General features: G+C 46.3%; 1 long non-coding RNA gene and 1 pseudogene across 2 annotated transcripts in view; both read left to right on the forward strand.

Moving 5' to 3' along the window:
- The window catches only part of LOC309652052, an 877,231-nt gene that overhangs the window by 487,681 nt on the left and 371,034 nt on the right, over positions 1 to 18,516 (forward strand). The gene's annotated exons all lie outside the window — the stretch shown is intronic.
- LOC309651902 (putative MAGE domain-containing protein MAGEA13P pseudogene) lies at positions 11,102 to 13,751 on the forward strand (annotated as a pseudogene). The gene has a single exon. The product of its transcript is annotated as a putative MAGE domain-containing protein MAGEA13P pseudogene (transcript).

Below are 18,516 nucleotides of genomic sequence, written 5' to 3' on the forward strand. Positions count from 1 at the left end.
AGACCAAGAGGCTTGTCTGCTCACCCGCCGGGGCGGGCGGGGGCTGGGAGCTGAGGCTCGGGCTTCGGAGGTCGGATCCCAGGGAGAGGACTGGGGTTGGCTGTGTGAACACACCCTGAAGGGGCTAGTGCACCACAGCTAGCCAGGAGGGAGTCCTGGATAAAGTCTGGACCTGCTGAAGAGACAAGAGACTTTTTCTTCCCTCTTTGTTTCCTGGTGCGCGAGGAGGGGATTAAGAGTGCCACTTAAAGGAGCTCCAGAGACGGGCACGAGCTGCGGCTATCAGCGCGGACCCCAGAGATGGGCATGGGACGGTAAGGCTGCTGCTACAGCCACTAAGAAGCCTGTGAGCAAGCACAGGTCACTCTCCACACCTCCCCTCCCGGGAGCCTGTGCCGCCCGCCACTGCCAGGGTCCCGTGATCCAGGGACAACTTCCCCGGGAGAACGCACGGCGCGCCTCAGGCTGGTGCAACGTCACGCCGGCCTCTGCCGCCACAGGCTCACCCCGCATCCATACCCCTCCCTCCCCCCGGCCTGAGTGAGCCAGAGCCCCCGAATTAGCTGCTCCTTTAACCCCGTCCTGTGTGAGCGAAGAACAGATGCCCTCAGGCTACCTACACGCAGAGGTGGGTCCAAATCCAAAGCTGAACCCCAGGAGCTGTGCAAACAAAGAAGAGAAAGGGAAATCTCTCCCAGCAGCCTCAGAAGCAGTGGATTAAAGCTCCACAATCAACTTGATGTACCCTGCATCTGTGGAATACCTGAATGGACAAGGAATCATCCCAAATTGAGGAAGTGGACTTTGGGAGCAAATATATATATTTTTTTTCCCCCTTTTTCTCGTTTTGTGAGTGTGTATGTGTATGCTTCTGTGTATGATTTTGTCTGTATAGCTTTGCTTTTACCATTTGTGCTAGGCTTCTGTCCATCCGTTTTCTGGTTCTTTTTTTTTGTTGTTTTTTTTTAATTTTTAAAATTTTTTTCTCAATAATTATTTTTTATTTTAATAACTTTATCTTATTTTATTTTACTTTATTTTATTTTATCCTCCTTCCTTCTTTCTTTCTATTATTTCTCCCTTTTATTCTGAGCCGTGTGGATGAAAGGCTCTTTGTGCTCCAGCCAGGAGTCAGTGCTGTGCCTCTGAGGTGGGAGAGCCAACTTCAGGACACTGGTCCACAAGAGACCTCCCAGCTCCACGTAATATCAAATGGCAAAAATCTCCCAGAGATGTCCATCTCAACGCCGAGACGCATCTTCATTCAATGACCAGCAAGCTACAGTGCTGGACACCCTATGCCAAACAACTAGCAAGACAGGAATACAACCCCATCCATTAGCAGAGAGGCTGCCTAAAATCATAATGAGGCCACAGACACCCCAAAACACACCACCAGACGTGGACCCACCCACCAGAAAGACAAGATCCAACCTTATCCACCAGAACGCAGGCACTAGTCCCCTCCACTAGGAGGCCTACACAACCCACTGAACCAACCTTAGCCACTGGGGACAGACACCAAAAACAACGGGAACTACGAACCTGCAGCCTGTGAAAAGGAGACACCAAACAGTAAGTTAAGCAAACTGAGAAGACAGAAAAACACACAGCAGATGAAGGAGCAAGGTAAAAACCCACCAGACCTAACAAATGAAGAGGAAATAGGCAGTCTACCTGTAAAAGAATTCAGAATAATGATAGTAAAGATGATCCAAAATCCTGGAAATAGAATAGAGAAAATACAAGAAATGTTTAACAAGGACCTAGAAGAACTAAAGAGCAAACAGACAACGATGAACAACACAATAAAAGAATTTAAAAATTCTCTAGAAGGAATCAATAGCAGAATAACTGAGGCAGAAGAACGGATAAGTGACCTGGAAGATAAAACAGTGGAAATAACTACTGCAGAGCAGAATAAAGAAAAAGGAATGAAAAGAACTGAGGACACTCTCAGAGACCTCTGGGACAATATTAAATGCACCAACATTCGAATTATAGGGGTCCAAGAAGAAGAGAAAAAGAAAGGGACTGAGAAAATATTTGAAGACATTATAGTTGAAAACTTCCCTAATATGGGAAAGGAAATAGTTAATAAGTCCAGGAAGCACAGAGAGTCCCATACAGGATAAATCCAAGGAGAAACACGCCAAGACACATATTAATCAAACTATCGACAATTAAATACAAAGAAAACATATTCAAAGCAGAAAGGGAAAAACAACAAATAACACACAAGGGAATCCCCATAAGGTTAACAGCTGATCTTTCAGCAGAAACTCTGCAAGCCAGAAGGGAGTGGCAGGATATATTTAAAGTGATGAAGGAGAAAAACCTACAACCAAGATTACTCTACCCAGCAAGGATCTCATTCAGATTTGATGGAGAAATTAAAACCTTTACAGACAAGCAAAAGCTAAGAGAATTCAGCATCACCAAACCAGCTTTACAACAAATGCTAAAGGAACTTCTCTAGGCAGGAAACACAAGAGAAGGAAAAGACCTACAATAACAAACCCAAAACAATTAAGAAAATGGGAATAGGAACATACATATCAATAATTACCTTAAATGTAAATGGATTAAATGCTCCCACCAAAAGACACAGACAGGCTGAATGGATACAAAAACAAGATCCGTATATATGCTGTCTACAAGAGACCCACTTCAGACCTAGGGACACATACAGACTGAAAGTGAGGGGATGGAAAAAGATATTCCATGCAAATGGAAATCAAAGGAAAGCTGGAGTAGCAATCCTCATATCAGACAAAATAGACTTTAAAATAAAGACTATTACAAGAGACAAAGAAGGACATTACATAATGATGAAGGGATCGATCCAAGAAGAAGATATAACAATTGTAAATATTTATGCACCCAACATAGGAGCACCTCAATACATAAGGCAAATACTAACAGCCATAAAAGGGGAAATCAACAGTAACACAATCATAGTAGGGGACTTTAACACCCCACTTTCACCAATGGACAGATCATCCAAAATGAATATAAATAAGGAAACACAAGCTTTAAATGATACATTAAACAAGATGGACTTAATTGATATTTATAGGACATTCCATCCAAAAACAACAGAATACACATTCTTCTCAAGTGCTCATGGAACATTCTCCAGGATAGATCATATCTTGGGTCACAAATCAAGCCTTGGTAAATTTAAGAAAATTGAAATCATATCAAGTATCTTTTCCGACCACAGCGCTATGAGACTAGGTATCACTTACTGGAAAAAAAATCTGTAAAAAATACAAACACATGGAGGCTAAACAATACACTACTTAATAACCAAGAGATCACTGAAGAAATCAAAGGGGAAATCAAAAAATACCTAGAAACAAATGACAATGAAAACACAATGACCCAAAACCTATGGGATGCAGCAAAAGCAGTTCTAAGAGGGAAGTTTATAGCAGTACAACCCTACCTTAAGAAACAAGAAACATCTCAAATAAACAACCTAACCTGACACCTAAAGCAATTAGAGAAAGAAGAACAAAAAAACCCCAAAGTTAGCTGAAGGAACGAAATCATAAAATCAGATCAGAAATAAATGAAAAAGAAATGAAGGAAACAATAGCAAAGATCAATAAAACTGAAAGCTGGTTCTTTGAGAAGATAAACAAAATTGATAAACCACTAGCCACACTCATCAAGAAAAAAAGGGAGAAGACTCAAATCAATAGAATTGGAAATGAAAAAGGAGAAGTAACAACTGACACTGCAGAAATACAAAGGATCATGAGAGATTACTACAAGCAACTCTATGCCAATAAAATGGACAACCTGGAAGAAATGGACAAATTCTTAGAAATGCACAACGTGCCAAGACTGAACCAGGAAGAAATAGAAAATATGAACAGACCAATCACAAGCACTGAAATTGAAACTGTGATTAAAAATCTTCCAACAAACAAAAGCCCAGGACCAGATGGCTTCACAGGCGAATTCTATCAAACATTTAGAGAAGAGCTAACACCTATCCTTCTCAAACTCTTCCAAAATATAGCAGAGGGAGGAACACTCCCCAACTCATTCTACGAGGCCACCATCACACCCTGATACCAAAACCAGACAAAGATGTCACAAAGAAAGAAAACTACAGGCCAATATCACTGATGAACATAGATGCAAAAATCCTCAACAAAATACTAGCAAACAGAATGCAACAGCACATTAAAATGATCATACACCATGATCAAGTGGGGTTTATTCCAGGAATGCAAGGATTCTTCAATATATGCAAATCAATCAACGTGATACACCATATTAACAAATTGAAGGAGAAAAACTATATGATCATCTCAATGGATGCAGAGAAAGCTTTCGACAAAATTCAACACCCATTTATGATAAAAGCCCTGCAGAAAGTAGGCATAGAGGGAACTTTCCTCAACATAATAAAGGCCATATATGACAAACCCACAGCCAACATCGTTCTCAATGGTGAAAAACTGAAACCATTTCCACCAAGATCAGGAGCAAGACAAGGTTGCCACTCTCACCACTATTATTCAACATAGTTTTGGAAGTTTTAGCCACAGCAATCAGAGAAGAAAAAGAAATAAAAGGAATCCAGATCGGAAAAGAAGAAGTAAAACTGTCACTGTTTGCAGATGACACGATACTATACATAGAGAATCCTAACGATGCTACCAGAAAACTACTAGAGCTAATCAATGAATCTGGTAAAGTAGCAGGATACAAAATTAATGCACAGAAATCTCTTGCATTTCTATACACTAATGATGAAAAATCTGAAAGTGAAATTAAGAAAACACTCCCATTTACCATTGCAACAAAAAGAATAAAATATCTAGGAATAAACCTACCTAAGGAGACAAAAGACCTGTATGCAGAAAATTATAAGACACTGATGAAAGAAATTAAAGATGATACAAGTAGATGGAGAGATATACCATGTTCTTGGATTGGAAGAATAAACATTGTAAAAATGACTCTACTACCCAAAGCAATCTACAGATTCAATGCAATATCTATCAGACTACCACTGGCATTTTTCACAGAACTAGAACAAAAAATTTCACAATTTGTATGGAAACACAAAAGACCCCGAATAGCCAAAGCAATCTTGAGAATGAAAAATGGAGCTGGAGGAATCAGGCTCCCTGACTTCAGACTATACTACAAAGCTACAGTAATCAAGACAGTATGGTACTGGCACAAAAACAGAAATATAGATCAATGGAACAGGATAGAAAGCCCAGAGATAAACCCAGGCACATATGGTCACCTTATCTTTGATAAAGGAGGCAAAAATATACAGTGGAGAAAAGACAGCCTCTTCAATAAGTGGTGCTGGGAAAACTGGACAGCTACATGTAAAAGAATGAAATTAGAACACTTCCTAACACCATACACAAAAATAACTCAAAATGGATTAAAGACCTAAGTGTAAGGCCAGACACTATCAAACTCTTAGAGGAAAACATAGGCAGAACACTCTATGACATAAATCACAGCAAGATCCTTTTTGACCCACCTCCTAGGGAAATGGAAATAAAAACAAAAATAAACAAATGGGACCCAATGAAACTTCAAAGCTTTTGCACAGCAAAGGAAACCATAAACAAGACGAAAAGACAACCCTCAGAATGGGAGAAACTATTTGCAAACAAAGCAACTGACAAGAGATTAATCTCCAAAATTTACAAGCAGCTCATGCAGCTCAATATCAAAAAAACAAACAATGCAATCCAAAAATGGGCAGAAGATCTAAATAGACATTTCTCCAAAGAAGATAAACAGACTGCCAACAAACACATGAAAGAATGCTCAACATCATTAATCATTAGAGAAATGGAAATCAAAACTACAATGAGATATCATCTCACACCGGTCAGAATGGCCATCATCAAAAAATCTACAAACAATAAATGCTGGAGAGGGTGTGGAGAAAAGGGAACCCTCTTGCACTGTTGGTGGGAATGTAAATTGATACAGCCACTATGGACAACAGTATGGAGGTTCCTTAAAAAACTAAAATAGAACTACCATATGACCCAGCAATCCCACCACTGGGCTTATACCCTGAGAAAACCATAGTTCAAAAAGAGTCATGTACCAAAATGTTCATTGCAGCTCTATCTACAATAGCCAGGACATGGAAGCAACCTAAGTGTCCATCAACAGATGAATGGATAAAGAAGATGTGGCACATATATACAATGGAATATTACTCAGCCATAAAAAGAAACGAAATGGAGTTATTTGTAGTGAGGTGGATGGAGTTAGAGTCTGTCATACAGAGTGAAGTAAGAAAGAGAAAAACAAATATCATATGCTAACACATATATATGGAATCTAAGGGGGGAAAAAAGTCATGAAGAACCTAGTGGCAAGACGGGAATAAAGACACAGACCTACTAGAGAATGGACTTGAGGATATGGGGAGGGGGAAGGGTAAGCTGTGACAAAGTGAGAGAGTGGCATGGGCATATATACACTACCAAACGTAAAACAGATAGCTAGTGGGAAGCAGCCGCATAGCACAGGGAGATCAGCTCGGTGCTTCATGACCACCTATCGGGGTGGGATAGGGAGGGTGGGAGGGAGGGAGACGCAAGAGGGAAGAGATATGAGAACATATGTATATGTATAACTGATTCACTTTGTTATAAAGCAGGAACTAACATACCATTGTAAAGCAATTATACTCCAATAAAGATGTTAAAAAAAAAAGACACAGATAGTCAAGGTGATAGAAAACAATGTCTAATCACATTTTGTCTAATGGATGAAGAAATTCATTTTAAATATAAAGATTCAGATAGGCTAAAAGTGAAGGTATGGAAAAAATATACCACATTAACAATAATCAAACGAAAGCTGTTATAGCTATATTAATTTCACAGAAGCAGACTTTAGGACAAGGGAAATCATCAGGGATACAGAGGGGCACAACATAATGAAAACGAAGTCAATTTTCCAAGAAGATACAGAAATGTTAAATGCATATGCAACTAAAAACAAAGTGTCAGAATATGTGAAGCAAAATATGATAGAGATGAAAGGAGAAATAGACAAATCCGCTATTACATTTGGAGACTTCAATACCACTCTGTCAGTAATTGATAGATCAAACAGGCAGAAAATCAGTAGGTGACCTGAACAGCACTATAAATCAACTTGATCTACTTGACATTTATAAAATACTCCATCCAACAATAGAATACATATTACTCTCAAGTGACATAAAACATTTATCAAGATAGGACAAATTCAAAACCATTAAACATACCTAAAAGAATTGAAATTATACAAAGTTTGTTCACAAACCACAATGGAATTAAACTGAAAATCAGTAACAAGAAGGTAGTTAGAGTATCCCCGAAATATTTGGAAATGAAATAACATACTTCTAAATAATTTGTAGGTTAAAGAAAAAAAGCCCAAAGAGAGATTGAAAATATATTTTTTAATCTAAATGAAAATGTGTTCAACAAAATTCTAAAGAAAGCAGAGAGAAAAATAGGGTAAAAAATCAGTGAAATTGAAAACAGGAAAACAATAGAGAAAATCAAGGAAACCCAAAGTTGGTTCTTTGGAAAGATCAATAAAATTAATAAGCTTCTAGTTAGGCTAACCAAGAGAAAAGAAGACAGAATTACAAATATCAGAAATGAAATAGGAATCATCACTTCGGATCCCATGGACATTAAAAGGAAAATAATGAAATACATGAATATGTATACTACACTTGGCAAAGCTGTCCTTCAGAAATGAAGAAGCAATACAGACTTTCTCAGACAAAAAAAGTTGAGCGAGTTCATCACCACTAGACCTGCCTTACAAGAAATACTAAAGGGAGTTCTTCGAGTTGAAATGATATAATCATGTATACAGAAAACCCTAAAACCTCAACAACAGCAACAGCAACAAAACTGTTTCAATAATAAGCAAATTCAGTAAAGTTGTGCCACAATGACAAGCTTGGGATGCTGTCTTCCACCCTTGGTTTGATATGGACAGATTCGGGTCCAGAGAGGGAGAAGGCCAACTCAGTGCCAGGAGTCAAGGTGATGATCCTGAGGGAGGGCGAAGAACTCCCGCCACAGAAGAAACTAGTCCCCAGGCCCATCCTACCCCAGCTGTTAGCCCTGGGAGGCCTTGGGGCACTATGGCCAGATGTGGCAGACCCTGACTTCCACCAGGAGAGGGGATACATCTACAGGGAGGTGAAGGCTTTGATCTGAGGGGGAGCACTCAGGTCGGCCAAGGGAGGACTCCCAGGCCTTGCCAGGCATGAAGGTGAGGGCCCTTATGGAGGGCTGAATTATCCGCCCACCCGTACAGAGGGGCCCCACAGAAACGCACCCAAGGCCCCAAGCAGGAGTGTCAGGAACAGGTGCCACCCCCTCTTCAATTCTGAGGTGGACATCTCGGGAGGGAAGGGCCTTGTGAAGGCAGCAGGTGCAGGCCTTCTGGAGGATGAGGGTGACCCAACCCAGAACACACAGGGAGCCACGCAGACCACCCCCCCCACCCCTGCGGTAAGCTCTTGCGGACCCCACACAGGCCTGTCAGGTGGAGGCCCCGCCTCCCTCCCGTCTTGGGGAGGGAAGGCTCCTGATCTGAGGGGTGAGGCCCCAGGGGGACCAAGGCAGGGCGCTCACGCAGCGCAGGAGTCAAAGGGAGGCCTGAGGGGTTTTCCCAGCAGGTTTCCTCTGAGGGGCAACAGAGGAACGAGCCCAGGCCCCGCTGGGCGGCAAGGCGAGGGTCCACAGGGAGGAGAGCGGCCCTCTCAGCCGCCCTAGACGGGCCCCTCCGGCCCGCTCTAACCCTGCCGTCCTCCTCGAGGCCCCGGGCAGGGGGCCCGGATGTGAGGTGCCTGACTTCCGGCCGGGGGCTGAGGGAACGAGGCGTTGTCGGTTGGGGCCGGTTGGGGCCGGTGGCGCGGACTTGGGTGGGCGGAGGCAGAGGCCCTAGCCGGCCGGCGCGGAGGTGAGGACTGGGAGGAAGGCCCGAGGGCCGCTCTCCGCATTCCCCCGCCCGCCCTGCGCGGCGCCCCGGGCAGCCCAGGCCGGGCCTCGGAGGTGTTCTCCCTGGGCCTCCGTGTCAGGAGCGTCGGGGCCCGGGGCCCTGTCCGTCGGGGCTGGACTCGGGTCAGAAAAGGGGGGGTCCTGGCCCTGCCGGCTGTTAAGGGGGACCCTCGTGGAAGGCCGAGGGGGCCTCGCAGTCCGCACCGGGGGCCCGTGGGCGCCCGCCCCGCCCGGCTGGCTGTCCGCCCTGAGCCGACTCGGGCGGGGCTGTGGGCCGCGGGGCCCCTCTCCGTCTCCTGACGGCTCTGCCTGGTGCCCCGGGGCCGTGGTGGCCGTGGTGGCCGTGGGCTGAGGCGGCGGCCTCGGGTCAGAAGAAGGGAGGGGGGCGGGCCCCGTGGCGACTGCGTGGGAAGCCGTGAGGATGGACGAGGGCACCTTCCGCGGACGCGGAGCCCCTCGAGCCCCCCCCCGGGAGGGCTCAGTGATGCCCCCTCGTTCCCTCAGGACGCCGTGGGGTTGGTCTCCGGGAGAGACGCCTTTGCCTGAGGGCCGACGGCAGCACCTTGAGGGGGGACGGGAGCTCCCCCGCCACCGAAGAGATGGCGTTCAGCCCCTGCTGTCAGCTTGGGGGCCCCCATCCCGTCAGGCAGAGGCGACCCCGGCACTCCGTCCTTCCTTCCGCGCGCTCCCGGCAGCCGGGCCTGAGGGCTGCGCTCGGGCCGCAGAAGGGAGAGGGCGGCCCTGTCGGCAGGAGAGGCGGGGGGCGGTGGGTGCCCTGCCACAGAGCCTGGCGGGACCTCCACAGGGACTCCCCCTGCTCCCCCTTGGCAGCCCGGGGACCCCGGGAAAGGCAGCCGGGCCGATCCTCCTTGCCTCTCCCGTTTCCACATCGGGGGTCTCAGGGCAGTGAGGGCCTCGGGCTGAAGGGCCCGCCAGGCGGGATGGCGAGGAGCTCCCGGTGGGCTGAGAGGACCGGGAGGCCCCGCGGGGACCTGCCCTTCTCTCCCCTCAGAGGCCCAGGCGGGCGCTCAGGCGCCGGTGCCGCCTCCATCCTCCTGGGCCCCTGCCCGGCGGCTCCCGGACATGGCGGCCTTCACCCGACGGAAGCCCCCGGAAGTCGGCATAAAGGAGGGTTTCGGGCCCCACGGGAATGGGTGTGGTCACCTCGGGAGCGCCGAGGGCGACCAGCAGGCCGGACGCAAACGGGGCTGGGCAGACACGGCACCTCCCCCGCCGCCGGCCGCAGGGACTCCGCGGGCCTGTCGGGCAGAGACCCGGCCTCCCGCCCCGCCCGGTGGTCCCCGTGAGGTGGCCGCCGTGGTCTGGGGGGTTCACCCTCGGGTCCGCAGAGGGGTTGGACTCACGGGGTAGGACAGGGAGGCCCTTCAGCTGCGGAGAGACGGGCCTCTGGCCGCGTCCCACGCCCGCTGTCAACCCCGGGAGACCCCCAAGCAGGGCCGCTCCAGTCCCCTGCGCTCCCTTGTCCGGTCTCGGCGAGGCAGAGCCTGGGCCTCAGGGATGCAGTCTCAGGTCAGCTGAAGGGGCAGAACGCACTCCCGCCTGCTGCCCTCGCGGAGCCTCAGTGCAGTAGAGGCACGAGTCTCAGGCTCTGCCAGGACTTAACTGGAAGGTGGGGGGCTGGGCGGACCCCCTGTGGAAGAGCAGATGGGGCCCGGCGCCTCCCTGCCCCTGCTGGCAGCCATGACAGGACACAGGGAGTGGTGGTCGAGTGTGGCGCCCCTTCACTTCCTCCTCCGCTGTCTCAGGAAGTGAGGCCTTGGTTTAAGGAGGGTGACCTCAGGTCAGCAGAGGGAGGAGTCCCAGGCCTTAAGACAGGGACTGCAATGATCTGTGTATTCCAGGCGAGCAGGGTCCCCGAGTCCGTCCAGCCCTTACCGCCACCCCAGGGAGGCCCTGGGCAGGCGTGGCCGAATGCGTGCCCTCCTCTTGGTCTCGGGAGTGTGAGCTTTGTTCTGAGAGTTCTGTCTCAGAGCAGCAGAGGGGTGGGGCGCGGGCCTGCCTGGCCGGGAGGAAGACGAGGACCCCGAGTGGGCACTGGTGGGGCCGTCCACCCCAGAACGGTGGGAGCGTCCCGAAGTCCGGCCTTCCCCCTCCTGTCAGCGTGGGGGGTTGGGGCAGGATTGTGATTGCAGTCTGCAGCCTGAGGTGCCCCTCAGTTTCTCTTACAGGGACTCAAGTAACCCCGGGAGCGAGGCTCTTGGTCTGAGGCATGTGTCCTCGGGTCAGCAGAGCAGAGGAAGCCCAGGAAGGGCCGGGAGTCAGTCAAGGTGAGGACCCTGAATGTCGACCAGTGGGCCCCCCACACACACCAGAACAGAGGGGACACCACAGTGCCTGGCCTCGCACAGCCTACTGTCTTACCTGGAATCTGCAGGCTGAGCGGGCTGGTTACACCCTGAGGAGTTTCACAGGTCCTCCCGCTGGTTCTTAGGGCACAGACCAGTCGGGAAGACAGGAGACCCCCCAGAGCACTGTCTAAGGGAAGACCTATTAAGATGGCCGTGGTCAGAGCTGACAGGGTTGAGTTTCTCACACTCTCTCCCGCAGATCAGTTGGCCGCCATCAGCGCGCCCTGCCCACACCCCTGCCTGCTGCCCCCAACACGCATCATCATGCTTCACAGTCAGAAGAGTCAGTGCGACGTGCTTGCAGCAGGCCTTCAGGCCGAGAAAGAGGCTCAGGGCCTGGTGGGCGCACAGGTTCCCGTAGCTGAGGAGGGGGAGGCTGCTGCCCCCTCACGCTCTCCTTCGATCCAGGGCACCGCAGAGGCTGTGCCTGCTGCTGGAGCGCAGAGCGTTCCCCAGAGTTCCCAGGCAGCCTGCGCCTCCTCCGTGGCCGTCGAAGCCACTCCATCGAGTAGATCAAATGAGGGCTCCCACAGCCAGGAAGAGGGCGTGAGCGCCTCCCAGGCTCCCGAGTTCCTGTTCCATGACGAGGTGAGCAAGAAGGTGGCTGAATTGGTGCAGTTCTTAAGTGTCAAGCATGTAAAAAAGGAGCCCATCACGAAGGCAGAAATGCTGAGGAGTATCGTCAAAGAGCACAAGGACCACTTCCCTGAGATCTTCTGCAAAGCCTGTGACTGCATGGAGATCGTCTTTGGCATTGAAGTGAAGGAAATGGACCCCACCAGCCACTCCTATGTGCTCGTGAAGATACTAGACCTCACCTACAATGGGATGCTGAGTGATGACCAGGGCATTCCCAAGACCGGCGTCCTGGTACTGATGCTGGGTGTGATCTTCATGCAGGGCAACCGTGCTCCTGAGGAGAAAGTCTGGGAAGTGCTGAGTATTATTGGGGCGTATGTTGGGCAGAAGAACCTCAGCTACAGGGAGACCAAGAAGCTCATCACCAAAGAGTTGGTGGAGGAAAAGTACCTGGAGCGCCAGCAGGTGCCCAACAGTGATCCTCCACAGTACGAATTCCTGTGGGGCCCGAGGGCCCACGCCGAAACCACCAAGATGAAAGTCCTGGAGTTTTTTGCCAAGATCAATGAGATTGACCCCGCCGAGTTCTCACCCTGGTATGAGGAAGCTTTGAGAGATGAGAAAGAGAGAGCCCAGGCCAGAGCTGCCGCAGGGGATGATACTTCTGCCATGGCCAGTGGCAGCCCCAGTGTCATGCCCAGCAGCCTCTCCTGCCCTGAGTGAAGTCAGAGGAAGATTCTCCACTCTGTGTTTGAAGTCAAGGTTCTAAATAGTGGAGGGCTGAATTGCGGATTTTATCTTTTTTTTCCCTAAAGGTTTTTAGCTTTAGAGTCTAGGTTCGTGAATAACGTTGGTCACATATTTGTTGCTGTTTGTCAGGCTTTAGAATAAGAATTTTGCTAGTCTGTAAAACAAATTGGGAAATCTTTCGTCATGTTTTGTGATCTGGAACAGGATAACATGGCATTGGAGTAGGAATTTCCTTAGAAACATGCAAGGGCCCAGGAATAAAATAGATGGGATTGAGAAGTAGAAGAAAAAAATGTAAAAGATGGTTATCCTAAGAATCCTGTATCCCATTTAGTCTGTTGTTTTGTAAGATTAAAGTTACACACCTCGATTTGCTTGGCTAATTAAACAATGTGTGAGAAATTAAATCTTAATAAATGAGAGTCCTGGCTCACTGGCTCATTTGTGCTTATAGGTGGGTCTTAGAGGTGAGAGAAAAGCCTAGAATGGAAAACTGGTCCTGGCAGTTTCTCTGGGATCGTGGAGAAACATAGCCCAGTCTCCACCTGGAGCAGGTGTCCTGCCCCTCTGTCCCCACGCCACTGAACACAGTGCACAGACTTGGTGTTCTGTACACATCATCTGCAAGGATTTCCTGAGAAAAGGCTGATATTTCTTTGAAGTGGTGCCCAGAGGCTGGCACTTTTTCCCTGGCCTGGGAGATCCAGAGCCCATGCCACTGAGAGGACATTTTAATTAAGTTATCTTGAGTGCAATTTGGCCAACTCTAAGCAAGGGCTAGATTTTTGGTGGGGGTGAGATGAATGAATGAAAATAGTTGTTTGGATGGAAGAGCAGCTGGGAGAGGGGAAAGGAGTTAGTCCTTGACTCAAATTCCGGAAGCTTTGAGTTGCATTCAACTGGGGAAGACTTCCCAGTATCCAAATTAAAGATTATATCCACTAACAGGGAAAATTTACTGAGTTTTATTTACAAAGCAGCATTTGGGGCTCACTTGTTTTATGTCCTAGAGTGCTGTGTGTTCTCTGAGATGCCATGGAGCGCACACACACACACACACACACACACACACACACACACACACACACACACACACAATCCCAGGAGAGACTGATAGAGTCTGGGGTCAAAATCATATTAGAATTACTGCTATTATTAAAGATCCATTAAATGCCAGGCCATGTGCTTGACTTACATTATATATTGTACATTCCAGCAGTCCCACAAGTCAGGGCTTATTAAACCCACTTCACAAATGAAGAAACTAAGGCTCATATTGGCCACTTGGCCATGCATCCAGTATCATATGTCCAGTAAGTGACAGAGCTGGGACTGGATCCCTGGTCTGAATTCATCGAGGTCCAGGCTGTCCCCACTACTCCCAGCCTGAGGCCGACCTTTTGTCTCTGAGTTCGTTTCCCTTCCCAGTACTGCATCATGGCAACGAAAAGAAGGGCCCTGTGTCCAATGTGCTAAAAGCAGGCCTAAAGAAGGAAGGAGACGGTGAGAAACTGGACTTGGGGATTGTCTGTGGGCTTTATTTACCTCTGGTCCTCCTGCCTGGGTCCCAGGGCTTCTTGGGAGCTGAGTGTGCCCAGGTGCTGGCACTTCTGTCCGGGTCTGGCACTTTCCTGCGTTATGCACGCTTCCACTGGTCTTCCTTCATGTGCCCTCCTGTCAGCTCTGGATCCTGGCCTGCTGACCGGCTCGTCACTTCCTCTTCTCTGAAGACTGGACCCTGCTCCCAGTGGAACAGCCCCAAATACTGTGTCAAAGTTATTTTAGTATGTCTCCCATTTTCTCATTAGGTTAAGCAGAAAATTAACTTAATCCCTCACGCATATAAAACTGGATTTGTGCAGTGATGTCCTGAGTAAAGGGCTTCCTCTGGGCATGACTTAAAATTCTGAAATGTCAGCAGGACCTTTCCCCTTTACTTTGAGAAGCAAGGACTTGGCCAGAATGACCAGGAGCCAGGGAAGGATACTCTCAGTCAGTGAGGGTCATTGAGAGCATCCTGGCGAGAGCAATTGCCAGAGCCCACAAGAGAGCACGTACAGAACCGAGTCCAGAGGGCCCCAGGCAGGCTGGCAGTCAGGGCTCTCTGAGTCCAGAGTTCAGGGCCCAGAAGGAGAGATGGTGGGGAATCTGGGTGGGTGGTACTGGACGCCTTACAAGAATAGGCTGGGAAATCTCGGCATCCTCATGACCAGCTGGAAGTCTCAGTGTGGTCTGAGTGGGTAGGTCATTGGGAGGAGTGGACCAGCCACATGCCGGACACCACCCGCTGCCTTAGAGTCGCCCCTGTGTCCTGTCAGGAAGAGCACAGCTGCTCCCCTGCATCGTTTGGGTGAGCTCCATTTCTTGACACCTCTAGTGGTCCAGTGCTCCCTTGCCAGTGTCCCCGGGCAGGGAGCTGTCTTGATGCCTGCTGGAGGCTGGGATGTGCCCCTGTGTGCAGTGGACCCCTCCGTAGCAGCTGGGCTATGTGAGTGAGTGGGGTGGTGACCGACGTCTGCCAGTTGAGACAGGCCAGGGGCACCAATGAAGAGTGGAAGGCAGTGCGCAGCCACAAGGAGGGGGCAATTGGAGGGGCAACCCCTGGGACTAATCACCTCAGAGACTCTGCAGCAAAAGGGCTGGGTGTGAACATGCATTGAAAAATGATCCAGGTGTTGTCCCCAGCTCAGGCTGCCTCCCACAGATTCTGAGCTGTTGGGACACTAGAGGGCGGGTGTCCTGTGGCTATGACTGCCGGTCTATGTTGCCACCAGATTCTGTCTGGGATTGAGGATTGGCCTGCATTATCTTCCCAGGCAGTAAACTGGGATATCGTAGGACTTTACTCATTTGCTTTCCATTTCTTAGAGATCACTGTCCTTCATGGCCTGATGTCCAATCAGTTAAAACTTGTTTCATATATTTCATCTGGATTTTTAGGTATACCAGGTAGGAGTTCAGTTCCTCTTACTCCATTATGGCCAGAAGCAGAAGTCCTATAATGCAAATTTAAAATCTAAATTATCTAGGCATGACAAATGTCCCAAAATTTCAATCTTATTCAAATTAAAACCAGGATTGAAAGGCTATGGGACACATTTATGTTAATATAGACATACTTACATACAGCTAGGAGAATATACAGCAAAATGTCAGCAATGTATTTCTCTGCTAGTGGAAATATAATTGATTTCTTTATTTTCTTATTCATGGTTTTAAAATTTTCCAACATTTTTGAAACACATATGAATTACCTTTATAAATATTTTAAAATGTAATTTTGACTGCCAAAAATACACATCCTCTAAATGGTTTGTTTGCAAAAAATTGATCAACCTCTTGCTGGATTCTACCCAGCTTCTGGCATGCCTACTGCTTATCTGACTAGAAAGAAAAAGAGATGCAATCCAATTAGTAAGCTATGTGTAACCATCCAACTTCCCTCGTACTTTCAAAGACAGTGCTGCACAGATAAGAATCCAGAAGAAGTATTAACTTATATTTTAAAAGGGAAAATTATATTTACATCTAAATCATATTCTCCATGATATGATTAGATCCAATATTTATACGAAGGACAGTACACAGGCGATTTGGGGAGAAGGGATTATAATTATCACGTTCATTACTATGAGTGTTGTTTATATGTCTCTTGTCAGAGCGCATAATAAATAAATCATGTTATTTTAAAAATACGTTCTTCCGTCATTACTGCATTAATTCCAAGTTGTGCCTGAAAATGCACTTTTATTTTCTTATGACTGACGCAACATTTTCATTAGAATGTTCATCATTTTCTTTCATAGACTATTATCAACACACAGTTTCTCAACACATGGTTATCTTTCACAAAGTAAATATCATGTAAAAAGTGCTATAATTGATAATTTTGACAATCTTCTCTACTGTATATGTTATGTGCTTTGTTGTTAGCTGTATTTCACATACTCATTTTCTACACTCAACAATTCCACTATTTTAATGGTTTCATTCACACACTGCCCTAACAAAGCCATTAATGCTTATTGATGTGATTCAATATTATTTATACCTTAGGATATTCTCATCACTGTATTGTTTGTTCCTTGTTCTTTACTTTTCTTTCTTTTTTTCTTTCTTTTTTTTTATTAGAACAACCACATAGCCGCTTTCTTCATGTAAACAATTTCTCTTTATTGGACCATGGCCAACTTTCTGGAACTAATCAATCCCTGAGTTTTACCAAGTGATTTTGATCCAAATGTGTTTCTATGGATTTTTCAGTTGTAAAACATATACACATTATTTATTTCTTTGCAATGGAATAATCTTACAATACTTTTATTTTTCCATTTTTACAACGTAGGTTCACATTCTCCAAAAAAAAGGATGCAAGTGAAACTATACTTCAATTTAAGAAAAAAATAATAATAAAGATACAAGTGAATTAATAAGCACCAGTAACTCCGCCAATACTTTTTTTTTTACCAATACCACTTAATAAATTGGCTAGCATTTTCCTCTTGAAAATTAAAACTGTTCCTAATTTTCCCACATTATCACCTTGTTTCCTTTATATGCATTTGCTGTAGATCTAAATAATTTGATCACTATTCCACACTTTTAAACAATTACAAATTACTACTATAAGACATTTTTTTGTTTATATGATTATAAGTATCCTGTCATTTTTGCCCTTTCTGCAAACTCCTATATTATCTGTCATTTTCTCTATATGCACAGTTTCATATACTTTAAACTATGTCTGCAATGGACTGAATAGTTGTGTCTCCCCCAAATCCTTATGTGTTTGGAGGTGAGGTCTTTGGGAGGTAATTAGGTCGTGAAGGTGGAGCCCTCATGAATGGGATTGGTGCCCTTATAAGAGGCCAGAAAGCTAGCTAGTTCTCTTTCTGCCATGTAAGGATACTGAGAAGTTAACAGTCTGCAACCTGGAAGAGAGCTTTCACCAGAACCCAACCATGCTGGCACCATGATCTCATCCTTCTAGGCTTCAGAACTATGAGATATAAAGTTCTGTTGTTAATAAGTCACTCAGTTTATGGTATCTTTTTATAGGAGCCTAAACTGACTAAGACAGTGTCCAAAACCATTGTTTTATAACAGTCTTTTAAAAAAATTCTCAGATATTTCAGCTTCTTTGATCTTCTCGAAGGAACAGTTTTGTTCCATTGATATTATTTATTGTTTTTCTAATTTCAATTTCATTGGTTTCTGCTCTTATCTATATTATTACTATCATTCTTCTTGCCTTGGGTTTAATTTAGTTTTATAATTTCTCAAGGTAGGAGCTGATGTTATCAAATTGAGTCTTTTCTTCCTTTCTAATATAAGCATTTAATGACATAAATTTCCCACTTAGCTCTTCTTTAGCCAAGTCCCAAAAATTGTAATATGATGTATTTAGATTTTCATTCAGTTCAAAATATTTTCTAATTTCCTTCAATAATTTCTTTTGAAGCATGTGTTAGTAAAAATGTGTTGTTTAATTTCCAAATATCTGGGAACCTTGATGATATTTGAAAAAAATATTGAGGCCTTAAGTGCTAGAGTGAGGAGTTGGTAACTAATGTGTTGAGCAATGGGGAGCCTTGATGATTTTTGAGAAGTATGCTGACATGATCTGAGCTATGTTTGAGGAAGGACAATCTTGAGGGATAAAATGGATTGGAGGCAGGAAGTAGGGAGGTAGCTAAGAGTCAGCTACTCATTCTAGCCAACTATGCCAGATCATGCACTTACATCTATTGAATTTCTATTTCTGAAAGACCATTTCTCTAAGTATTCAAGTC

Source organism: Balaenoptera physalus, assembly GCF_965194825.1.
Source record: "Balaenoptera physalus genome assembly, chromosome: X".
In the NCBI taxonomy this organism is placed as follows: domain Eukaryota; kingdom Metazoa; phylum Chordata; class Mammalia; order Artiodactyla; family Balaenopteridae; genus Balaenoptera; species Balaenoptera physalus.